Raw genomic sequence first — 16,867 nt, forward strand, 5'->3', positions numbered from 1 at the left:
TCTGGTTAAAAACCTGGGACCAAACGAACAGAGAGCTCTTATTCCTCACACGGTAGAGTGAGGTGTTGAGAAGCCTTACCACTCTCAGTGTCTCTTTACTCACCCCCTCAGGAAAGCGAGGCCAATACCATGTTTCTAAAGTCTGAAAGGCCCTCACATAACAGCCTGTGCCGAAAAACACCCCCTATGCCCCCAGCTCCCCCCCACCCCAGCCCAACATACACATATACCTCTGGGATGGGAAGTAAAGAGCTTTCATGTTTTCAGGCCCTTTGAGGAAGTTTAAACTGGGTACTCCCTCTGGAGGAGTTAAGGTTGATAGAGACTAGGTCTTGAGTCAGGGATGTAGAAGTGGCTGGACCCAAAAGGGATTGCTGAGGGAATTCCCTGAGCCTGGAAAGATGGAGAAGAAGCAGACAGGGGACCACAGCATGAGAAAGTGGACTGGATTTGCACTTGAACACGTGATCAGCCAGCCAGCCCTCCTCCCCTTACCGAGCGTCCACATTCCATTCCTCAATAACCTTTCTCTGACCTCTCACCCAGTATTCTGTCTCCTCAATTCAGAACTTAGTGAAATGGCCATGATCTCAGGAACACAGAGGCTTAAAACAATCTTCTAACCATTGCTTTGTCCAGACTATGCAAATTCTGCTTTGGCATCTAAGTGTCAAGACCCAAGAACCCTTTTAAAAGGTAGCCATCCTTTGGAATTAAACCTCTCTTAACTTTTTAAATTGAAGATAGATTCCAGGGTCAACATAAAAAACAACCAGAGGGGCTTCCCTGGTGGCACAGTGGTTGAGAGTCCACCTGCCGATGCAGGGGACACGGGTTCGCGCCCCGGTCCGGAAGATCCCACATGCCGCGGAGCGGCTGGGCCCGTGAGCCATGGCCACTGAGCCTGCGCGTCCGGAGCCTGTGCTCCGCAACGGGAGAGGCCACAGCAGTGAGAGGCCCGCGTACCGCAAAAAAAAAAAACAACCAGAGAAAAGCCTAATCTCCATTGTTTAGCATTTTCCAAAGTTCTTTTCCTTTTTTTGCCTTTGCACTATATATGTGTGTTTATGTACCCAGAAATAGTCTACATTAAATTATGGATTAAGTTTGTTTTCAGCAATAATGCAAATGTATGAAAGTCTTCAGACTCTGCAACAGCTAACGTCTTTCTTTTTGCTATTCATACATAAAAAAGTAAATTTTACTTAATGCTGTTTTGAGTTCTCATCATAAGAACTGTCCTCTCAGTTGATGGGCTAAAGTGGAAAACTAAATGTTTGTTGATTTTCAAAACAAGGTTTTGAGTTCGCTTTGTTCACATGTGATCCCTTGCTTGCTGTGAACTTATATCCAAAAAGAAAATCTCTACCCATTGGATTAACTCTAAAAGATAATGTGTAGCCATAGTAACCTCCTAGACATCACTTCATTAGCCACAAAGCTTAGAATAATTGTTTCTGCATCTATTTATTAAGTGTACACCTCTACTTCCACAAAGGATCTGAAGCAGCCCATTGGAATATCAATAAACATCTATCTCCAGGTCACACATATAACAATAGCTCACAGTAGTACTTATATGTTTTCATTTTTAAAATATTTAAATGATTTTGTCAAAAGCTTAAAAATAATATATATTTTATATTATTTAAGATAACTGTAATTTTGTACATTTCCGTGTTCCTGAATAATGTAACCCTATGGAACTTGAAATTCACGTTATCACGAACAAGTCAACCATATGGCTCAGTTATTATGTGAAAGCCAGCCAGAAGACCCAAGGTCCCCACACTTCTCCCTGTTGTCTTGGACCAGCAGCAGGTACCATACTGGTTCTCACTCATCAGTATCAAGTATTGGGGAGAATCTTATCAGTTCTCTTTTTACTCAGCTAGTTGGCATGATTCCTTCTTTAATTGAAATTACATTATTGCATATTCTGTAAACCACCTTTCTTTCTTATCCCCCTTCCCTTTTTTGGGTATCTTCCTCAAACTTATCTTTAGCCCAACTATCTCTTTCTGTGACAAAAATGAAATTTTGTCACAGTTTTCCACCGTAGCTTCCAAGGTCATTTGAAACCTGGGTGCTAGTAACAATTACCAGTCTGCTGTCATGTTAGAGCAAAGGCAGAAATTGTAATTCATTTTATACTGGCTTTTCTCAAACTATATTCCACAGAACACTAGTTCATCCAAATGTCAATGTACGTTATGAGAAAAGGCTCCATGGTGAGTATGGTTTGTGAAACACTGGTGGTTATAACACACATTAGCATTTTAAAGACTCCAAGAAGTCCTACAGTCAAGAAATTTGCTTAATTTGACTCTTCCCACATTTACTTGCCACAGACACCCCCACTAATACCGCTTTTGTGAAATACAATTTGGGACGTAAATACTCACAGTTCTTACAGACTACCGGGGTAGACAGTAATTATCCAGGTGATGCAGAGGAAGGTATATTTACAAACTGAGATAATTACTCTTAAGACCCTGACTTAGGCTGGAGGTTGGAGAATATCTTTTCAAGGATGTCACTCTTTGCTCAAGACCTGATTGGTGAGTAGGAGCTAGCGAGGAGCCTTCCTCAGGTCATGTGGTCCATTCGTCTGTCTCAGTGGAATGGCTCCTAGGCTTCTAGGTCAGCTCAGAAGACACAGGTTGGGAAAAGATATTTCATTCTCTGTGACATGTGGCCATCCATTTTAGTCCCTGATTGAGATTTAGTTGAGATTCCCTTAGAGAGGGAAAGGGAAAGAACAGAGAAGCCACGGAAGCTTTTTGGGGAAACAAGAACCCTCATAGGATTAGGAGACAGCTGGGATGTGGGAGTGGTAGCTGGAGGGAGGAAAGAGGGAGATGCCAAAGATAGCATCCATTTTTATAAGACTTAAGTTATTTTTACAAATGATCGTACAGACCGTTCAACTGTGGTCTGTGAAACATAGACTGTCACTCGTCAGTAGTTACAGGATATTGTGTAGTACAAACCTCAAGAGTTTAGCATATTTTCCATTGTACACTTGTTACTTGAATGCTGAAATTATCCACCTTTACCGACAAATGGACTAAATTTAGTATTTAAAGGATTGAGACCAAGTGCAGGAGGCATTCACAATTAGGGAAGCAATTATGGGTTTATTTAAAGACCATAAAGTTGAGAATTCTTTCTTTGATTTTTTTTTTTTCAGGGAAGATGATCTGAACATTCTGCTCCCTCTGACAGGGTATCTAGTTTTGAGAAATTTGATATTCACCTATTTCTAGTCTCCCCTAAATGCAATACAGTACAGCAAGGCAGACCTTAGTGCAACGTTAAACAGATAGATGACGGTTGCTTGTCAGGAGTAATGAGGTTCTTGATGACTGACCAACAGAGGACTATTGGTACATGGTTTACCTTAGCAGGTAAGTTCTGGCCTGGGAGATCAGATGGTCAGAAATCCAGGAATCTAGCAGAGAGTGACAGAGAGAAAGAGAGAGAGAGAATGAGAAGAAACAAAACACTTAGACCAAATAGGGAGTGCAAGTAGGACAGATTTTCATGAAAGGATAGGGTCTCCAAGGGTTGAAGCTTAGGAGGGGGGCAAGAAACTAAGAGTGTTAGGAAGGGACTGTATTGCTCTCAAGCAGTACAAACCTACTGCACAACATGAGATTTAAGCCTGCCTCAATGGTGCACACTCAGTGCTGTGAGAACTCCTCTTCTGGCAGCAAATCCAGAGCTACTAGACTGGCCCTGAGGGTTTAGGGAACAGAATCAGAACAGAACAGGGTAAAGCGTTGTGGTACCAGAGGCAGCCCTTAGAAATGAACTCTTCCAGCCGCATTTTGATTTTTGGGTTGGTGGCATTGTAAAGTTAGCATGTGACTGTGGGTAGTAAAAACACAAAGTGAGAAGCCCTCTCTACAGGCTTCCTCTGGAGGAAACCTCACCAGTTTGTAGTTGAAGTCCAGAGAAATCTGTCTGTCATTTAATTGTCAATGTTATGTGTTCTTCAGAGTGTGGGTTCTGGAATCAAACGGACTGAACCTCGAATCCTCACTTAGCCACTCAGTAACTGCTGTATCAGTCAGGGTCCCTTCAGGAAAACAGAGCCGTGCCAGTTACCAGATGAGACTTAATACAGAAAACAAATTACAAATGGAATGAAAGAAATAAAAAGCTAAACAGGAGACAATGAGAACACCCAAAGAATTGCAAAAGTAGGAGCCTAAAGAGTCAAAGGGAGGATGGGAGCTGGGAACATGGAAGAAAGGCACTCTTGTGGGATCTGGGACATGAAGAAGATGCAGTTATTGCCAGAGATGCTACCCAAAGCACGGGGGGAAAATATCCTGGCTTCTCCTTTCCTTCAGCTCTTCAATTTCTTGCCAGTGAACCTCTTTGTGAGCCAGAAGCCAGTTGGTAAGGGAACCTAGGAAATACAGTTGCACAGCCAGCAAAGCAGAGGAAGGCCAGGAAATAAGTATGAGAGCAAACAGGCAAATGACCAGCCCAGGAGCTATGGGATCCATCTGTTTAATGTTTATAGCCTCAGTTTCCTCATTTGTAAAATGGGAATATTATTCCTACCTCTTATGGTGTTGGGGTGATTACATGACTTAACATATGTTTCGGTTTAATTTTCTTGGTTGTAAGGAATAGTCTCACACACAGAACTTCAAGTAGTTGGAGGGACAGAAGGGAGACAGCTGAAAGCTATGCGTGAAAGCAGAGAAGTAGAGGTCCAAGCGCAGGGCCAAGCTTCATAGTAACCAAGGTGGAGCCAAACAAGCAGCCTCTGGGAGAAAGGGCAGAAATGACTGCAGAGCTGTGTCTCCTGGAGGCTGAAATCAGAAAGACCTTGGCAATCGCCAGCACTCCTCTGGATCTCTGTGGTGCGAGTTGTAGAATTTTGCTTTCTTTCCTACATTATCATGACTCCAAATTTCTCTATGGGTTTGGTTTCCTCGTTCAGCTATCAAGTTGCATCTTCATCTTCCACTCTAAAGCTTGTGGGTTTTGTGATCTCAGGGTTTCTACTTCCTTATGATTTTGGCTTGATGTGATCCATCAGAGCCCTTTTGTCTCCTCTCTGTCTCAGGATCTTTCAGCTTTAGTTCGCACTGAAAATTGTTTACCTCTTCACGTATTTCCCAATTTAACTTCATTGGATCAAGAATCTTATAGGGCCAGTTCCTTTTCGTTTGGTGAAACTTTTCATTCCATGGCCCCTCATAGGAGCCCTATGGCTTGGATGCCTTTGGGTAAGGAGTCCACCATTGGTCCAGTCAGCAGTTTTGGAGGGAGTAGGGCAGGGTGATATGGTCCAAAATACGGCTTCCTAGCACTGTCCCTTTAGAAGGGGCTGTGGATTGGTAACCAGCAGGGGGCCTCGCTTCTGTCCCTATGTTCTCAGGGGTATTTTGGTTCCTGTTATCCCACAGGAGCTAGAACTCCTGGCCACTTCTGCTCACTTATGGTTCAGACCTCAGTGGTCCCACTTTCCACTTTTTCTCCTCTGATTATAGCTCATAGAGATAATTATCTTGTTTTGGAACATGGCCATGCTTTTTTTTTTTTAATTATTTATTTATTTATGGCTGTGTTGGGTCTTTGTTGCTGCACACTGGCTTTCTCTAGTTGCGTTGAGCAGGGGCTACTCTTCGTTGCAGTGCATGGGTTTCTCATCAGCGTGGCTTCTCTTGTTGTGGAGCACGGGCTCTAGGCGCAAGGGCTTCAGAAGTTGCAGCGTGTGGGCTCAGTAGTTGTAGATTGTGGACTTAGTTGCTCTGCGGCATGTGGGATCTTTCTGGACCAGGGCTTGAACTGTGTCCCCTGCATTGGCAGGCGGTTTCTTAACCACTGTGCCACCAGGGAAGTCCCAGCCATGCTTTTCTATTTCCTTTTTTTCTATTTTATGTATCACAACAATGCCTTTGGAGCAAAACAAAGCCTCAGATTTTGAACTTACAACACCATCTTGACTAGAGTTCATGCCAATAATTTCTAAAATTTATGACTAATACAAAGCTGGAAGTTATCAAAATTAAGTTCTTATGAGAAACTCTTTCAAGAAGAATGGGTGACCAAGTAGAGAAAAGAAGAAAGAGATAAAGATAATCTTAGCTCACAGATTGAGGGAACACGATGTTGATACCAGTGAAGGTACCTAAAAAACTAGAGTGTTGTGAAGAATATAACTTCAGGCATAGGCAGTTTTGGAGACTGAGGTCTCCTTATCTTAAAATCAATAACTCTCTTACATTAACAAAACAAAAACAAAAACCCATAAACAACAATAACAATAAAATCAACAAACAACTGAAAGACTGGTATTGGTGAGTGGATGAATCCAGTGATAAAGGGAAAATGAGCTCAAAGACAATTTTAGAGATTGAGATGAGGGTGAGACACTTTGTCTTAAAAGCCATCAAATCCTCCTTGCCTCCTCCTAACACACTGGCCCAAAATCCCAAGCCAACCAATAAAAAAGCAAGAATAGACTGGGACTTAGACAGTATACGAAACCATGTGGGAAAAGTGAATGGCCCATGGGGTTTGTTGTTGAGTGAACAGAGTATCTAGGGAGAAAAGGATTATAGCAAAGGATTTCTCAGCCCATCTCAGTTTCTGCCATACAGGTGGACAGAAAGGAGGGGAAGGCAGAACTAACCAGCTCAACTCTGTCCGCCAAACTCCAGGGTCTGTGTGGGTCCAGGGCACTGCCCCAGACTGGCTGTGAATGAGGACTCTGTTTCCTCAACTTCTGTATGGCCTGTCAGGACCTACACCTATTGTTTTCTTCACCAAAGCATTTGGGGGAGTCCTCTCACCTTCTGGAGTCGGGGGTAGGGCAAAAGAGGACTAAGAATGTTCTGGCCTCAGCATCTCAGGGAGAGAAAAGCAAGGCTTTCTGAGAATTAGGATGTACACTGTGGGGCTTTTCACTGCCTTTCAGACTTACAGAGTGAACCCAGGTTGATTAAGGAGTGAAAGAACTGTCTTCAGAGATGGGACACTTCCTGGTTGGAAATTTTCTGGCTGGACTTACTGATTGGAGAAAGGAAGGCTCATTTAGTGCTGCCAGAAAAGAAAGGTCTGGCTGACAACTGCGGGGTTGTTCTTGTCTTCAGAGTAGACAGGATATTGACTAGCTGCTTCCTGGATGATTGTATTGGGGCTGAAAAGTGGATCAGGCCCTGGAGAGTCAGAGGGGATGAGTCCAAAGTGAGATGAATCTGACATGGAGGAGTGGAGGGTTAACAGGGGAGTCGAGCGACCTGAGACCCCTTCTGGTTCCTGAGACCCTCTCACAGTGTGGCCTGGACTTTTCTTTCCTCTTCAACAAAAAGGAGGATTGCACAAGATGATTTTCAAAGTCCCTCCAGCTCTAATACTCATTCATATAGGTTGGGTAGGGGATGAGGGCACACAGGGCATAGAGAATGGTTCAGTTGGAAGCCGAGGGTACAGTTTGCCTTTAAACATCAAAATGGCAAAAATGGTAAAGAGAAGAAAGGACCCAGTTTCTCTCCTCTCAGAAAGATCAGGAGATTTTAGATTTGATTTCATCAAAGTTTTTTCTTTTTTCTCTAAAAAAAAAAAAAAAGATCATACTGTATTTTACACATAATCCCTTGTAATGACTTCAGTACTTCACCAGCCTCTGTGTAGCTACTGGTTTTCACATTTAAGGTGGGAGATCTTCATTTAAGGATCTTAAAAGTTTGGATCTGAAGCTCACTCATGGCCACACTCTGGGAAATTACAGAGGTTGTGTCTAATGTTTTTGTTCCTTTACTGTTTATTCAGGTCCATCCCTCACCTTTTCTTCCAGATAGAAGAGTCCAGAGGAAATGCGTCCTTAGATTCATTCACTATTTATCCAATATTTGTTGAGAGCTGCTAGGTGTTGAGACCTAGCCCTGAGATAGATGCTGGTGACAAAGGAGGAAACAAGACAGATGTGATCCCTGGCTTCTTGGTAGCTTCAGACAGGTGTGCATGTGGAGGGGCACAGCCTGGAAACAAGAAAGCAGAAAATAAGTTATGTGATTATGTACTGTGATGAGAGCTATGAAGTACACAAAGGGCTGAGGGAGGGGAAATGGTCGGGTGAAGGTGAAGCCATCTGGGTGTGGGGCAGGGGTAAGAGGAACTCTTCTGTATGGGCAGAGGTGTCTTTGCAGAGGTCACACTTCCTCTAAAAGTTGATAAGGAAAAGCAGTTATGCCAAGAATGCAGACCTAATTCTGGGCAGAGCAAAACTGTAGTGGCCTCTGGCACGCAAGAGTGACTAGTGAAAGGAATTGATGGATCCCCAGAGCACTGGGAAGTGAATGCACCTGCCCTTTTCTACACACTATCATATATGGAATTTTAATTTGTAAGGTTTAGTTTAGCTATCAAGAATACCTTCGTAAGTTTACATATATGAAACGCTGGCAAAGTCTCTTTAAGATGAGTCTGGAACTGCTCAGCTGGCCTGAACTTCTTCAGCACAGGACCTGTCAGAAGTGGGCTCAGCATGTTGTCTCTTTCCGTGTGAAGACCAAACAGGGACACTTGTTTGCAAAGTTTGGGAGTGGAAAAATCTCCACTTTTTTTTTTTTTTTTTTAATTGTTCCATCAGTGGAAGCCCAAAGAAAGGAAAATGAATTCAAATGATAATAGTTAACCTTTATTGAACCTAATCTTTGCCAAGCTCTTAGTAATTGTTTTACATGTTTATTTTAAGCTTCATCTTTATGAGGTAAGAGTTATCATTATCCCAGTTTTACACATAAAGGCAAGTACAAAGAGGTCCATCTGACCGAAGACTCCAAGGCAGTAGGACTCCAGACCCTACTCCCTTAACCATTAGGCCACACTGCTTGAGGCATCAGTTTCCCATAAGGAATTTGGCTTACACAACATTAGAAAGGAGGTGTGGAGTTTCTCTCTGTTTCTAGAGTTCTTTAAAAGAATGTCAATTTTCCATCCAAGAGTGAGATTTGTGGAACTCAGGAATTTGTGCTTTTAGATTGTTGTCTAGTTGATTCTAAATGCTATTGGCTAATGTTTGAAAAGCACACACAGGGACATTCACAAGTATGGAGCCAAGAGGCTGGATGGACTCTGAATTCCTTCAATAATAACAGTAACAGTAATAATAGTAGTAGTATTACTCAGTAGTAGTAGTAGTAGTAGTAGTAGTAGTAATGTCATTTCTTGAGTGCCTTCTCTGGGCCAGACATTATATGTGTTTCCACGTGTGATTTTATTTAATCCTGATAACTCTGCAAGGAGCATATGATTTTACAAATGAGGAAATCAACTCAGAGGCAAGTAACTTGTCTAAAGCCATGCAGACAGTGAGTTGCAAAACTGATGTTCAAACCCCATCCGCCTGTTCGTGTTCCACAGCATCACACTTGGTATCTATCATTCTGTAGGGTCATTTTTAGAATCCTGGGTGGCCAGATCAATCTCATTTTTTTTCTTGTCTCATCTCAAAACATAGCCAAATAATTAAATGAAATCTTTCTAGATACCTGGCCTTTGGCAAATTGTTTAGCCTCTGATTACCTTATTTGCAAAATGGGAAAGAAAAATGTAGTTCCTGCCTCATATATTTGTTGTAAGGATTAAATGAGACAGTCTATGTAAAGCATTTAAAGAAGTACCCAGCATTCAGTAAACACTCGATGAATGTAAGCTACTATTACTATTACTGCCATTATACCGACCAGATCTTCCTCAAATGAATTTGTACAGTTGTCCCATGATCAGAATTTCTGACAACCAAGATTGATTGCTGGTTTCCTCTTGGCCCTCGTGAACCAACAAAAAATCAGCCTACTCCTTAAAAAGCAAAAGCAAAGAGTCCTCAGATGTCTTTGACCATCCCTCACAAGATATAAATCATGGCATAACATTTCTCAGCTCAGTACCCTCCAATGGAACTGGAGCTCTAGTTGTGCATCTGCAAGTTCATCATCTTCTTGTTCCTGCTGCTTTCCCTTTGTCAGGTAAACTTATACTTTTCACTAATCATTAACATCCTCTCCATCCATCCATCCGTCCATCCATCCATCCGCCAACCCATCCATCCATCCATCTAGCAAATAATTGTTGAGGACCTAATCTACACCATGCACTCACTCTTCCAGGCACTGTAGATGCAGCAGTGAACAAAACAAAGATCCCCGCCGTCTTGGAGCTTACACTCTAGTGGGGGCTGAGAGATTAACATAAACAAATAAGGCAAGCATAAAATATGATAGAAGCTGATAAGTTCTATGGAGGAAACTAAAGCAGGGAAAGGGTATAAGGAATGCCAGGGGGGTGCAGTTGCTTTTTGAAGAGTGTTTTCAAGGAAGTCTTCACCAAGAAGGCATAGTTCAGCAAAGGCTTAAAGGAGATGAGGGAGTGAGTCATGTGGATTTCTGGGGGAAGAACTTTCCAGGGAGAATTTCAGCAAGTGAACAGTCCTTGAGGCAAGCATATTTGAGTGGGAGAGACCGTAATGACGGTATAGTCAGAGGGGCCACGTAGAACATTTTAAGCCACTCTAAGTCTTTGGCTTTTACTCTGAGTGACAGGGGATGCCATTGGAGGGTTCTGAGCTGAGAAATATTATGATTGGCGTTTTCGTGGGAACACTCTAGCTCCTCCATTGAGAATAGGTTACAGAGGGGCAAGGATTGAGGTAGAGTGGCAATTACATGACTGCAGTAATGCAAGGTCACTTAAGGAAAAAAGAAAAATTTTATTAAAAGAATATTGGGTAGCTTATCAAATATCTGAGAGGTCTAAAAGCCAGCTCTGTCATAGTGTAGAACTGGCCCTGTGATGTCTCTCCACTGCCAGCACTGCAGCCTCAATGTTGTAGCCTGTGCTTCAAATGCCATTGAGGCTGGACCCGTCTGCTAAAAACCACTGCCTAATGTCATCATATGTCACTTCTGATCACTGGGCTTCTAATTCTAGGTCTGGAGGTTACCTGTGATTGGTGGGGCCTGGGTCAGGTAGCTATGCCCATGCTCTAGCTACAAGGGCAGGAAGCAAAATAAGAGTCTGACACTTTCAACTTCTATAGTGGGAGATGGCTGATTCCCAACCACAGGGACACGGATTTAAAATGTTAATTGGCCATAAGCGAATGACAAGGATCCACAACTGGTGGGTTCCTTCTGTTCCTTAGCCCTTGCACTTCTGCCTGGCTGTGTACCAAACGGCAGTTTGGGGTAAGTCTTCTCATGGTTTTTCCACAACGGCAGCAGCAGTAGAATACAGTTGTTCTCATAGTTATCCACACAGCTATCCACACCGCACCTTCACAATGTTGGTGATTCAGGTACACAATGTGAGTCATGCTGAGATGTTGCTTCCATTTAGCATTTTACCTCTTCCCTCATTGAAGGCATATTGATCCCCTCCTCCTGCTCCCTTCATACCACTGTAATTGACAGTGCAGCCTGGTGAATACACAAGGAAATCTATTGAAAAGAGATATGTGAAGTCAGGGATGAGTAATGAACACCGTGGTATCCTCACAGCTGTCAAGATATTTATCTCAATCACTTTGTCAAAAGGTGGCTTGTGGGCTTCCCTGGTGGCGCAGTGATTGAGAGTCCGCCTGCCGATGCAGGGGACACAGGTTCGTGCCCCGGTCCGGGAAGATCCCACATGCCGCGGAGCAGCTGGGCCCGTGAGCCTTGGCCACTGAGCCTGCGCTTCCGGAGCCTGTGCTCTGCAACGGGAGAGGCCACAACAGTGAGAGGCCCGCGTACTGCAAAAAAAAAAAAAGGTGGCTTCTTATTGAATGAACCAAACATTTGAGATAAACAGAATTTACAATCTGCCATTCCTCACTTATCTTAGACTAGACAACCAGGCATTGTGTCACATCCTGTAAAAAGACTCCTTCTCTCCCCCTGCCCATTTTCGATTTAAATTCAATATTAATAGGTACACAACGACCAAGAAGAATTCACATTTCAAACCTAGAAGCTGAAATGGCCCTAAAAGCCTAATTCATTGTCCCTACTTGCAAAATTGTTAACTCAAACGTTAATATTTGCAGATAGTTGTTAGAGACTGGGAGTATATTACCCTCTTCCACTCTTGTTTGATCTTATGCTTTCAATTTTTACTCCTTGCTTAAAACTTTCAGTGTTATTAAGTAAAACCTTGATGGGATTTTAGAAGACAGTTCCCCTGCTGAAGTAAACTGGGGAGCTGTTAAAAATGCCTGTATTTGGGCTCACTCACGACTAATTAAATCAGACTCTCCAAGGCCCAGCCTCCCACCCTCCTTCATTCTGCAGCCAGCAGCTGAAAACCACTGGTCTAGGCCTTGGAAGCATTTGAATTTGAATCAAAGAACATCCAGGTCGTGGCTCAGCTGGTAACAGAACTTGACTCAGACTAGACAAGGCAGTGTAGCAGGTAGTCTAAAGATAGTGTAGGCTTTATAACAGGGAGGGATAAGCTACTAACTTAGGGCTGTGAGGGGGTAAAGTGGTGAGGTTGCAGGAAAAACTGGTGCTTCCTGCCAAGGTCACACTGTTCTATTCTTGAAGAATTTGAATTTCATCCAAGGGTAGAATCAGCCTTAACAACAAGATGGAGGAGAATGGGTTGGAGAGGGTGGGCCTTGCCAGGACCAGAGAGAGATCTTCAGGAATGATAACAGAGGGAACAAGAGACTTTGGTTTGGAAGGCATGGCTGCAGCGAAGGCAGTATCCTGAGAAGTGTAGCTCTCAGAAGCAGCGATATCAGAAGCCTTAATGAGGCACTGCAGGCTTCGGACTAGTCAAGCGATGGGGCTTGGGCATCTCCCGGGAGCACTGGTAGTGTTATTTGGGAAGCCTTCCCGGTTTCATTGCCTCCAGGTCTTCCTAGAGATTGTGGTCCTTCTGCATGTCTTAATAAACTGCTGCTGTGATTAAGGCAACTGGGGTAAGCCCGTGTTTCAATGAAGAACTCTGAATGATACACAAACATGCTTACTTAAGAGTCGCTCAAATCAACAAGACAGAAGATATTATTCCTACTGAATAGAAAGAAAGTGGGAATCAGAGAAGTTAAGAAGCTTCTCCAAGGCCAGACAGCCAAAAAAAGAGCAAAACTGAAGTCAAGTTCCCATGTGATTATCGCAGAGCCGTGCCTTGTGCTCTGTGCAGAGCCTGGAGAGGGGCCAATAGGCTGCTGGGGGGAAGTTTGAGTATCTTTGGCTTGGCACCCTTCTCCTTCATGGTTCAGCTGAGGGCAATGACATGGGGCTCAAGGTTGCCTAACGTTTGCTAACAATTGTTTGGCTTCTATCAAAGTTATTCAAAGAATGTGGGCTCTGACTGGATGCTTCCATGGTTTTGTGTTTTCGTACCTCATAATTTCCTAGCAAAAAGCCTTTCTGAAAAATTTCTTCCTTTTCAGCATAGAACTTACAGGAGAAGGGATTTTTCCTACCCCTCCGTCAGTATCAAAGTGGTCTCATGCGTGTGGCCTGGGGACCGCGTTTTAGAAGAGCTGGGTAGATAGTGAGTGGCCAGGAGAGAAGCCAGGAGTCACTGTGGGTTCCTCTTCCTGGTGGCCACTCACAGATGCCACCCACCCGTAACCTCCAGAGACAAAACATTTGGACCCCAAACCACTGTAGCCAGAGCAGCTCTATCCGGTAAACCAACTCTAGTTCTCCTTGGGAAGTCCATGAATTTAAAAGCTGGAAGGGACCTTAACAATCTCATTTTGCACATGAGAAAACCATTCCAGAAGGATTTTCCTGAAGTCACGCAATTAGAGGCCTGTGAGGGCCATTGCTTTGGGTTGAGCACAACAGGAACTAGAGAAGCACTTTATAATCGGAAAAAAAGAAAGCTTAAGAAAAAAAGAGCATATGGCTGTTTATGTGTTTTATAATTTAACTGGGGAGACATATAACATACTGAGAGATGAATGACCGTGTGAACTGTGAAAACGCTGCAGGAATTCAGGGACGGGGGAGCCACGAAGGGCGGGGTGGGCAGACCGGCGTATGCGGAGGGGCCGCCGGGGAGCCGGGCAGCCGGCCGAGGCACGGAGAAGGGCGGAGAGCGCAGCGGCGCCTCTGCGGCCGGGTCCAGCCAGGGGAGCCCGCGCCCCCATCCAGCCCGCTCTAGCGCCCTGGGTCCCGGAGCAAAACTGGGAAAAGCCTCGGAGACGCCTCTGCAGAGTGAGTCCTCGCCTTGCCAGCGAGGGCAGAGAGCCCTCGGGTAGGGAGCGGCTTTGCCATCCCCGGCTCCCCGCGGCCTCTCCATCCGCTTCCTTGGTCGCCTGCTGCCGCTTTAAGCCGCGACGACCCACCGCGGGCGGCACAGCACACCCGGCCTTTTCCAGCTAACTGGGGTGGGGACACGTGCGGAGCCGGCGCTCCCCTCTTCTCCCCCCTCCGCCTCCTGCCTCTGCCCTCGCCCTGCACTCCAAGGCCTGGGACCACATCCCTGCGCGGAGCCCCACCCGCCTCCGCTCTGCAATCCGTCCTCTTAAGAACGAGATCCCGCAACTGAAGGTGCAGCTTTCAAATCCCGGTTTCAATTATATTTGTGTTTCCCGTCTACCGAATCCCACTAACTGCTAGTCATGCTTCGCGGGGGGGTGGTGGTGGTGGTGGGTGCTTTCATCCTTCTTCAATGTATTTATTCACAGTAGCCATGATGTGGAAAGAACAGGCACGCAGTATAAAATCCAGGAATAGGGCTGTCAAGAGAATGGGAGCAAGACAAGCAGGTAACACAGCCACTATTCCAGAAAGCGGGAAAGACCTTGCCCTCCCTTCGCTGCCTTGGCCTCCTCTGCAAGGGAGAAGGGGAGAGGGGCTGGGGGACACCCTCTTCCACCCCATCTTTGCTTTCCTGTTTGCAAGAAAGAGTCGCAGTCAGTTGTCCAAGTTTTGGTTGATTTTGCTTTTTGGAGCCTTCGCTAAGGGCCACAAGGTCCTTCCAGGACCGATAGAAAGCTTTTTCCTCTGAAGTTTTCATTCATTCATGCCACAGATATTTACTGAGTGCCTAATACGTGCCAGGCACGGCCCCAATGAGCAAACCTAACACCTTTGCCCTCATAAGAATTTACATTCTCATGGAGGAAAAAGAAAATAAAGAACATACCTAATAAATAAGTGAGTTACATGTTAGAAGATATTTTAAACACGTAAATCACAGGGGGGAATCAGAGTGTGATAGGTTCCTATATAAAATCAAGTGGCCTAGGTAAGCCCGGGTAGGACCACACGATGGAAAGGTGCCAGGAAGGAATGAGACCATCTGCAGATTTGTTACCCCTGCCCCAGGGCAGTCCCTTAGGAGTGCTTCTTTGTGTCCACAGATTTGCACTGAGCGAGACCCTTGAAGTGGGTGGCTGTCTTTCTCTTCTAGAATAGGATGGGAGGTGAAGCATCAATAATTCATATTTTAATAGAGCATTATAGCTCTGACTTCCCCAGCTTCCATTCCTAACCGCTGGAGAACTGGGAAAAGGGTTGTGATTCTTGAAAACAGGTAGGAAGCTGGGGGAGGGGAAAGATAATAAAATCCAAGGAGTTTTGTGCTCTGAGTCCTGGCAACAAGAGTCCTGTGGTTGGCTTCTGAGAAAGCTAGTGCAAGGTGGTTCCAGCTTTAGGGTAGGAAACAGCTATACATGGCATGAAGTCAAAGGCCATATTTTAATAATAATTACAATAATTAAAATAGCTGGTGTTTACTGAGAGCTTACTATGGCATTGTGCACAGGTTTCACAGGTAGCCTCTTAGTCTCTGTCTTTTCTTCAACTGGGATGTCTTCAACTCTGCTGCGGGCCTTACAGTGAGATGCCTTGGAGGTTTTAGGCCCTTTATATTCTTCAGAGAGTGGCAAACATAATGATGTACCTTTTTATTCTTATAGTTAACTGTTCTGCAAATGACTCTAGGCCTTCTTAGAGTGCTTTTTCTTCTCTTTACCATGCTTACCACGGGTAGGGGAAGAAAAGGTGAAACGGAAGCTGTGCCCCTAAAGAAACAGAAACTGATGGTGAAGAGGAATCCTTGAGCTTGTCTTGCAGAGCAACAGATAGGGGAACAGTTTGTTAAAACCCCTCTGCTTGTAACCTGATTAAGCTCACTTAAGTTATTTTGTTTTTCTTTGTCTTCTCTTTAACTGCATTCCCTCCCAGCTTCACATAGACCAGTAGTTTTACAGGAATACGGAATCAGCTCCTGCCCAGTGTGAGCTGGCTAAGGCTGCTTGGGGCCACCCACCCTCAAACTGGGCCTGTACAGGTGTCCAGGTGAATGGCCTTTTGACGTCAGAGGGCTGGAAAACTCCACCCTCAGATCGTGCTAAGCGTCTCCATTTTGAATAAACAGAGCATGTAACCCAGAGGTGCCTGCACACAACACCAATGACCGCGCTTTTTCCCTACCTCCCTACCTGCCCTGCTTATCCCATAAATACCCCAGCCCTCTCACCTTCACGGAGGTGGATCTGAGACCTATTCTCTCATCTTCTTGCTTGGCTGCCTTGTGGGTAAACTCATTTTTGGCTGTAAACCTCAGCTTCTCAGCATTTGGCAAGCTGCTCATCTGGCAAACAGACCAGGTTTGGTAACAAAGGGAGAGGATGGAGGGGAAAGAAAACCTTATCTTGCCATTTATCCATTACCTCATTTCGTTCTTACAACACCTATTTTACAGAAGAGGAACTGAGACAAGTACAGTAGTTGCCAAGGCCTTGTGGCAAGTTAATGCCAAGGAGCTTCGGACTCCAGAGCTGTACCCTTACCTGTCACAGTAGCTGGGAGGACAGAGAACACATGTCATTATTTGGATTGTCTCCACCGTCCTGCTTACCCCACCTCCAGGGGTAGGGCGGTATTTA

The 16,867-nt window shown here is 44.7% G+C and overlaps 1 long non-coding RNA gene across 3 annotated transcripts in view; it reads left to right on the forward strand.

Moving 5' to 3' along the window:
* Positions 1-16,867, forward strand: part of LOC117201682 (uncharacterized) — a 112,526-nt gene that overhangs the window by 60,391 nt on the left and 35,268 nt on the right. The window contains exon 1 of one of the 3 annotated variants that reach the window (XR_007476365.1): positions 14,029-14,186. The exons of 1 other annotated variant lie outside the window; for it this stretch is intronic. This is a non-coding gene — a long non-coding RNA (uncharacterized LOC117201682). Of the gene's footprint in view, positions 1-14,028; positions 14,187-14,671; positions 14,741-16,867 lie in introns of those variants that run through there. One more of the 3 variants, XR_007476366.1, reaches the window with a different exon arrangement.

The sequence above is a fragment of the Orcinus orca genome, chromosome 3 (genome assembly GCF_937001465.1).
Source record: "Orcinus orca chromosome 3, mOrcOrc1.1, whole genome shotgun sequence".
Lineage (NCBI taxonomy): Eukaryota > Metazoa > Chordata > Mammalia > Artiodactyla > Delphinidae > Orcinus > Orcinus orca.